This window comes from Cotesia typhae, unplaced genomic scaffold (genome assembly GCF_013202065.1).
Source record: "Cotesia typhae breed Kobodo isofemale line unplaced genomic scaffold, CoteBio_Ctyphae contig_48, whole genome shotgun sequence".
Lineage (NCBI taxonomy): Eukaryota > Metazoa > Arthropoda > Insecta > Hymenoptera > Braconidae > Cotesia > Cotesia typhae.
In genome coordinates this window covers 5,146,050-5,155,656 of record NW_027423756.1, presented here as the reverse complement: position 1 = coordinate 5,155,656, position 9,607 = coordinate 5,146,050, and the positions used below count along the sequence as shown (strand labels likewise).

At 27.2% G+C, this 9,607-nt stretch overlaps 1 protein-coding gene across 2 annotated transcripts in view; it reads right to left on the bottom strand.

Moving 5' to 3' along the window:
- LOC141529652 (uncharacterized) overlaps positions 1-9,607 on the bottom strand; it is a 43,444-nt gene that overhangs the window by 29,789 nt on the left and 4,048 nt on the right. The window lies entirely within an intron of this gene.

Sequence of the window (9,607 nt, the reverse complement as noted above, 5' to 3'; positions counted from 1 at the left end):
ATTATGATAATTGCCCGAGTGGTTATTGTTATTTTACCTTAATAATCTTATGTAATTATTGATTTATTTAAAGAATATTATAATCAGCATAAATGCATAAAAATAAATAATAATTGAAAAGAAGAAATAATAAAAAATAAAGTAATAAATATTATACATATGTATTGAGTAACAAATGTGTGAAAAAAATGTCCGACAAGTACATGACTTTATTAACCAATCCATATTGGGTATATTTAAACGATGGAAATTTTTTCCGGGATGATATCATTAATTACGTAGTGTATATTAATATAATACAATAATATAATATAAAATATATATTTATTTCTTTAGCAAAGGGCCATTGACATCTATCAAGGTTCACGTAAATCTTTCGTAATCTAATATACGCCGCAAGATCAACTGCGCACTTCTAATAGAGGTGAATGAATTTTCCTCTTACATCATACTCATAAATATGTGCTAAAAAAAATAAAAACAGGATAAAAAAACACCTTGCGATGAAGAATATAAAAATAAAAACATAAATATAAAAAATTTTATTGAAAAAATCGTTGAATTATTAATATATTAATACGAAAATAATGAAAAGCATTGGCATGTGTGTAAATGTGTGTAAATATGTGTAATGTGTGTAAATATATGTGGTGATGTGTATAAAAGCCGCGACGATCGTGTTATGTCGTTTGAAACTAAGAGATTATATGGACTCTCTGGTGTATTGGTGAGTTCGAGGCCGGTCGTATCTCTATACCTATACATATGCATATACTATCTTCGCATACTTTTAAGTAACACACAGCTATATATACATCTTATTGGAATTGGAATGTCTATATATTCAATAATGTCGATGTTAAACTTTTTAAATTAAAATAATTCATTGAATTACGCGTAGTCCCAACAATCGCTAAATAAATACGAACATATCTAATTAAATCGATCATCGATATATCATTTCATTATTATTCATTGCTCATTACTATCATTAATTCATTAAATAATATCTATTTACTTTTGTCGGAACGATCCGAATAAATTAGCACCGCTCAACCCATACATGCTCTGTTTTATTTATTTTTTTTATTTTTTTTTTCTGTTAATTTTTGTTTATTTTTTATTTTTTTTTTTCTTCATATCTCTACCTTTATGTGTCTACATATTAAAAAGGTTCAATGTTGCTTTCACTTTCGGTCCGCTTACGCTTCCGTGCGCGCGCGCGCGCCTGAGAAGGGCACGAGCGATCCACTGGATTATTTTTATTATTATCACACAAGGTATGGTTCATGGGCCTTTTAAATAAATTACGAAACCTGATCCTCTTCAATAATTCTATCTAAAATAACACTCGAGACATTATTATTATTATTATTATTCTCATCACGCTCCGTTTAATAAATCCTTTCAGTTTTTTTAATATATTATTTATTAATTTATAAATTGAAATATTATATTAACATAATTTATCCATTTTATCACTTACACCGTCGTAATTTAGTTGTTGTTATGAATTATGTCCGCATAAATATTGATAATGTGTATATTAGAGTAATTACTGAATGCAAGTAGTATAAATGAATGCCAAGTCCGACACTTATTAAATCTGTGAATCATTGTCTCGAATTTATTAATATCTTTAATTAATTTTAGTACTTTTTAGAAAAATCTAACTATTGCATTTGTACTCATGAAGAATTTAAAAAAAAATTTTTTTATTTTTCAATTTAACTTTTCGCGCTAATTTTAAAAATACACAATTTATAACACGACTTATCATGATGCTAACTTTCATAATTAATTAACAAATCTCAATGAAATTGAACATAATTATTCTTTAGATAATTCTCGAGGTCAAGTTTAAAAATTAGTCAAATTGTTTAAATAAATCAGAAATAATAACAATTAAAAATTATCACAAAACACAAACCTTAGCACAGAAAACCTTAGTACAAAAAATATCTAAAATATAAAACTAAAAGTTTTATAACTGGGATTTATTTTTGCTCAGATAATCCAACAAAAACAATTAAGTTTAATTAAGAGAAAAATTTTTAAACCAAGAAAATAATTTTGAATTTTATTGCCTTTAATCAAGATGAAAAATTTTCTTGATTCAAATTAATTTTTTTTTTCCTTAACTGATTATTTTTTAAATAACTTCTAAGTGCTGTGACTTATTAAATTTCTGTAAAATATATCTAATAGCTCATTAAACAAGCTTCAATTTTTATTTTGACTTGTTGTTCTAGATAAAAAATTACTTACTAAAACTTTTGTGTCAATGCGTAAAAAAATTTTGTGTTAAATATTAACACTTTTTTGTATTAATTTAACACAATAAATTTTAAATTTACACATAGAAGTGTTAAATATTTAACACAAAATTTTTTACTGTGTAAAAACTATTTTTGAGTAAATTTTTTAGAAATCTAAACTATTGCATTTATCTTAATTGAAATAAAAATTTAAAAAAATTAGTTTAAATGTTTGTAAAATATTGACTATTTTATTATCATAATTTATACGCTTTTTATCAAACTTTAAAGTTGACTAGAATAATGTTGCATCATGAAAAATATATATCTATAATTTTTAATAGATTTACCTAAAATATAATACGGTGTTACAACAAGTAAATTGTAAAAACTTTCGAAATTAAAAAGTTTTCGAATGTTTGATAAAATTATCAATTAAAAATGAAGTAATTCCCGCTATATAACAGATGAATAGAATAAATAAATAACTAACAAGGGTAATTATGTAGGCAGGGTGCATTACGTGCAAAGAGATGCACACCGCAGATGATCTGAAAGTCTTGGTGGGTTTACTTGTATGCCGATTTCTCTGTATACTGGCACATCGATGTATTGATATGCAATGAAATAGTCTCCTTCCAGTCGAAAAAAATTTATTTTCACTTTACATACAAGCGTACAATAACGAGTCAACATTGAGCTCTTTAAATAAATATTTCACACCGTTCACCGGGGCCCTTTTCTTTTTCTTTACAACATTGTCGGAATAATTAGTTTAAAAATTTCCAAGTGTCAATAATCAATAATAATTAGTATAAAAAAAAAAAAAAAATCGTTTATAAAGTTTATGTCTGGTTATTGGTAAATGTTTGGTCAATGTTGTCATTATAATGCAGAAGAACATGCCAGAGGGTTCAAGAACCTTCTCCCTCTCCAGGAACCCTCGCGGTCGTCTTTTCTCATGTGCAGCCAGTGGTGTGTGACTACGATGTTGCTGGTGCTGGTGCTGCAAGTTCGTGTCCTTGCAAGGTGGAGAAACGCACGACAGCAACAACGGCGATATGGCGATAGCCGCGCTGTCAGTGACCTAAGCGTGATCGTGTTCTTAGCCCGGGGATACTTAATATCTCAACGTTGACCGACGAAATGTTACTACTTGTCGGGACGGTGTTCAGGAGTCGTAAGAGGGACCATACTACATGCTACATAAATAACCACTCTCTCTGTATATATGGAATGAAAATAATCCAATCATCTTTCTTTATCTTAATCTTTCTCTTTCTCTCTTTCAAACCTGACGATACCGTATCACATACGTGACGGTGATGATGTGCATCACCAATATAATACTGAGCACACCAACATACACACCATCAATTTTTTTCATTTTTTATTTATTATTTTTTAGACACTCGCCTCTATCATCATCTACATCTCCATCTACATCAACATATTGGTTTTACTTAATAAAAATAAACAAGTATGTATGTTAATAATTAAACTTTCTATGACGGAGTTAATACAGCTGTGTACGGTATGTACGGTGTGTACGGTGTGCATGATATCAGATGAGACCTAGAAATTCGTTATGACTTATGACTTTTAGCAGTAGAACAAATGATAGCTCTGTTGTAAAAAATAGTTTGTTTAATAAAATAAATAATATAAAAAATATTAACTCGTAGGAGAATGGTTTATCAAAGTCTGTATCATCGCTTAAATAAAAATGTAAAAAAAAAAAAAAAATTACCAAGGCAACGAAGAACCGGTCCGCAAGGCAAGCTGCGTTCTGATAACCCAGTTTCGCTTATATTAATATCGCTTAAATCTTACCAGAGTTTGTTCGCATATTTTATTATAATTTTCGTATTTTACATACCAACTTTGTAAAATCGGTAACAATTGAATATTTTTATCTATCCGCTATATCGGTTAAACGGATAAACGGTAACCAACCTATAGAATTTAAAAATTTCAAGCCAGATAATTTAAATTTAAGTAAAAAATAACTGGATATATTTATATCACTACGATAATTATAATTATAATTATAGTAGTAGTAGTAGTAGTAGTAGTAGTAGTAGTAGTAGTAGTAGTAACTACTCATGAGTAAACACATTAATCTGTTAATTTGTTGAGAGTATGTTTAATTAATTGTTAATTTAATTGTTCGCTCAAATTATAAGCAGATAGATTAATGTACACAGATGTTTATGATTAATATTGTAACTATAAAAATAATAATAATAATGATTATTATTATTAATGTATGATAAATTAGGTCGACGTGCGACGATCGGCACCTTTTCACTTGCGTAGACAGGTAAATTGCAGTTGATCGCCGATCGGCGTTTGCTCCCTTCAACACTTAACTCTGTAGGCTCAAGATTTGCAGGCTCTGTAGGCTCTGTAGGTAGGAGTTCAATGAACTCGATACGACGGTGGCGTCCACCTCCACTGGCGCCCTTCCCCTTTCTCTTCTTATTACAATTTCTGCGGGCAGGCCGGTGCTCCTCCTATTGCTCTTGCTTATGTTGTATTCTGTATGCTGTATGCTGTTTACTGTACTGCTCCTTACCTACACTACTGGTTTATGTACAATATACGATACATACGATACAGAGAGCTCTCGCTGTTACTTTTCGATATACATGCACACACATTCAACACCCAACACCCGACACCCAAATAATCTCAGGTGCAAATATCACTGGCCCGTCTTCTCGGTATAAGAACCGGACATTACATCTATTTCGCGAACATTTAAAAATAGACATTACTTTTAAAAGGATACGGTTATTTATTAGCCGCATTTGAATTTCGTCTGTTTCTACGACCTCTGGTATATATATTCGAAGGCTACTTTCGAGTCATCAGACGTTATATGACTCACAGTCGACTGCCAATTAATTTTAAAATAAATAAATACTAACCATTCAACTGGCAATAATTCAAAATAACATCAATATAGATACGGTATTTTTCAAATAGTTATTGCTATTTATTTATTGGTATAGACGGGGTAGAAGTACCGTTTGTGACCACTTTTTTATTTTTTTAACATTTTACTAACTACTGGCTGATTAAGTTTGATACAATATTTTGTCAAAATCAATAAATTTATTTTTTAAATTCTATTGTTTACTGAAATCACCAGCCATTAGACAATTTTTGTTTTTTTTTTTTTTTTTGTATCGTAATTAATTTAAAAAAAAAAAAACAAAAATCTTAAAAACTGCATGAAAAAAGAGCAGTAGAAAAAATTTATTTTAAAAATTAAATTGTTTATAATTTTACTGAAATCACTAGCCATTAGACAATTTTTGGTTTTTCATTAATATTTTTTTTTATCGTAATTAATTTAAAAAAAAAAAATCTTAAAAACTGCATGAAAAAAAGAGCAGTAAAAAAAATTACAGTAATAAAAGAAGCTCCGAACAAAAAACTGAAAAAAAATTAAAGTTTAAAATAAAATCTTAGATACTAATTTTTACAGCTACGAATGTAACTTTACAGTTTTTAAATTTACTTTTTACAGATTTTTAAAAAACTTAAATTTTCAAACTGAAACTGTCATTTTTTTTAAATTATAATTTTTTTAATCAAATTTAAAATTACCAGCAATAAAGAACAAAAAATTTAATGAAATCATTTTTCAACTGTCAATTTATAATATTTTTTATACAAAATATTTATTTAAAAATTAAAAAAAAATAAAAGTTTACTCTTTTAAAATTATTGAAACTAATTACCGTACTTATCTATTCACTCTAAAATATAAATAATAAAATAAAAAAAAATTCAGATTTAAAATAACAAACTAAAAATCCCATTAACTCTGTTGAAATCCCTATCGAGAATGATATTAAAAAAAGAAAAAAATAAGTGTTATTTGAAACGGTAATTTTTCTAATTTAGCATTCGCAGAATCTCTTATAACTACCACGAAATATAATTTTTCAATTGCTCTCTTTTCCACGTAAAATTCAATCATCTGATATTATTTTTTATTTGTTTCCTCGTTCAATAGAATCGAACAAAGTATATCGTAATGAATTTGTTCTAGATAAAAAAGTTTCGAGTTTGTTGGAGCGCTAATTAGACATTTATCTATTAAACTTTCGGTAAAAATGTTTAACAAAAAGACAACGACAAATATGATAGAACGATCGAAGAAATAACGTTTATTTAGGCCTACCAGGCATATAAGAAAGTTTCTGGTAAATTAACATTAAATATGTACATATGCCAGTGAATTGGTGAAAAGGGAACAGTAAGATATATATGTATATTATAGAAAGGATTAAGATGAATGTTATAGCTCTATTGGGTTTGAGTTGAGGACGCGACATGATGCCAGGGGTCAATGTACTCGAAAGTCAGGGCTTTCTCATGTTTGATGTGCTATTGATACCGCAAAAGTTTTAAAAATACATATATATATACGTATATGTTTACTAAAAATTTTCTCCTTTGTTCGTAAGTACTGTACAGGTGAGGTGAAAAGCTTTGATCGTGTAATTATTTAAATTATTTAAACAAAAGGTATAAATTATTTCAGGACATTCGTTTCATTGATTTACAATTTAAACAAATGAATCGTTGAATAAATAGCTGTGTAATTAATAAAATGCGAAGTAAAAAATTATTACTTTTAAAAGTAATTAAATAAATGAGTTTATTCAAATATGTAATAAAAATATTATAATAAATGTCTGTTTAGATAAAAAATCTAAATAATCTACTTGACCGAGCGTGTAACCAAACAATTAAGTAATAATAATTATCATGCAGGCATACGAGTCATATAAGTAAAGAATCTAAAAAATAATAATGAATTTAGAGTGAATGAACGGATGAATAAGACGTGGCAGCCGGTGGTACCGCAGTGGTACGCACTCATTATATTTATATATATATGCGTGTGAGGAGTTGTACAGGCTGCTGTTGAGTATGCGGCATATATAGCAAGAGACACTTTCACTCTCACAGGTGCATGACCGCTGAAGCCTCGAGCGTTTTGTACTCAGATATATATATATATATATATATATATATATATATATATATATATATATATATATATATATATATATATATGGCAAGAGTATAGGGTACATATGAGATGCCCGATGTGTACGTGCCATGCTTCTTGTCGTTCATGTCGACTTTTATGTATTAAATATATCTATATATATGTGATATTATACCCATGGCTATTCGTGCAGCAATTCTCTTTCTGCTTTGACTTCTGCTTCTGCTTCTGCTTGTCTTTATACTTGTGCACTCGCACCCGTACTCGGTATATAGTATCTTCAGAGACCTTAATGCTGGGCCAAGTCACCAGCTACCACTCGTCGAGGTGTGTGTTCCATAAATAAAAACGTGATCGAGCAAGTCCGCTACAGATAACGGCCCAAGTTGTATATAACCGCGCGCGCACGTTCTCAATTGACTGCGCGCCAACCACCATTAATAAAAGTGCATGTGTGTAAGTCGCGTGCCCACAATACTAAAATTATAACTATTCTCCTAATCCTTCTTACATATATATATATAGTACTATGCAATATCCTATGACAGATAAACACTCGCTGCTAGTGTTGATATTATTCAGATAAGAGCTTTTTTATTTTATTACAGGAGATTTTTTTTTCGATTTATTGCTTTATAATTATACTTCATTCATTTGTTGATGGGTTTTAAGATTTTTTGAAAAATCAACTCCAAAAATTTGAGCTTTGAAATTTATGTTTTTTTTCGGGGTCTCTGCATTGATAAAAAAATTAACTGAAAAAGAAAGTCTTGAGACAAGCGTAAATTTTTTAAATCAAGAAAATCTTAACGAAGATTGAAAATTTCTTGAACGAAGTTTAATTTTTTTAAGCCAAGAAAATTTCTTCTTGCTTCAAAATAACTTCGGTCTTTCTTACAATTTTCTTGGTTCTAGAAATTTTTTTTTTCTGTGTGTGCAGAATTTTCTGTTTTAAATTAAGCACGAAAGTTCTTGATCCAAAAAAATTATTATTTTTATTTATTTTTTTTTTTTTTTTAATAAATGAAATTAATTTTTTTATATATAAATCCTATTTAAAGTTTCAAAATTTTTTATTTTTAAAGAATTAAAATTATAAAAGTTTATTTTCTAAAATTAAAAATTATTTATCTTGATTCAAGATTTTTTTTTATCGAATTAAATTAATTTTTTTTATAAATGTTCGAAAGATAAATAATTGGATTATACTTGATGGAACAACTATTATATTCAATCTTGGGAAAGGTTTTCCAGAAGTTTAAATGCAAGATTCATAAAATAAGATGAATCCTCAAAAATTTCAATAGACAAAAATTTTTATTTATTGTATGTTAAGCTTATTTTTATTTTCAAGTTATTAAATATTGCAATTCAGTAGCCAGTCTGATTAGAAAAATTTTATTATTTGTTCATTGATTTACAGTGCTTCTGTAAGTACTCAGTAAATTTTTGATACGCTACATAGAAAAAAAAATTAACTTAAATCAAGTGAAAAATTCTTGAACCAAGAAAATAATTTTGAAAAGTTAAATTGTTTTGAAGCAAGACAAAGTTCTTGAATCAAGTTAAAAATTTTTCTACTCAAATCAAGAAGATAAAATTCTTCAAAATTATTTACTTGATTCAAATAACTTTGTTTTCTGTGTAGAAAATAAATTTTTAGTTTTAATTTTTACATCGCTTCAAAATTTTAAAAATTTTATAAACCATCTTTTATGCCAGAGAATTGAAGTTTGACTTGTAACTTACAAAAACACTATAAATAAGTACATACATTTTTTATTGTTTTTTATTATTGGTGTGCTCGTGGCTTGCACAGATCTATTAACAAACGTACGATGATTGATTGTAATAAAATTTTTTTTGTATGTAATTAAGATTTTAAACAATTATTTTGATATCGAAGATTGATATGCTTAAATTATTTCTACAAAGATTCAAATCAATAGAAATAAAAATATTAACTTAATATAAAAATAAAAATCTTAAATCGAAAAAATTATTTTTAAAAATTTGTTTTCTTGGTTTTAGTAGATTATATTAATTTAAAAATTTTTTTTCTCAATAATAAATTTTATTAAATTTTTATATATATATATATATATATATATATATATATATATATATATATATATATATATATATATATATATGCGAATAACATTTAAAATTTTACAAGTTTTAATTTATTAAGACTTAAAAGATTATAAAATTTCAAAATAAAAAGTAAAAATACATAAAATGATTGAAAAAAAAAATTTTCTTTTGAAAGTTTGATCATCTTGGAGCAAGCAAAAAACTCTTGAAGCAACAA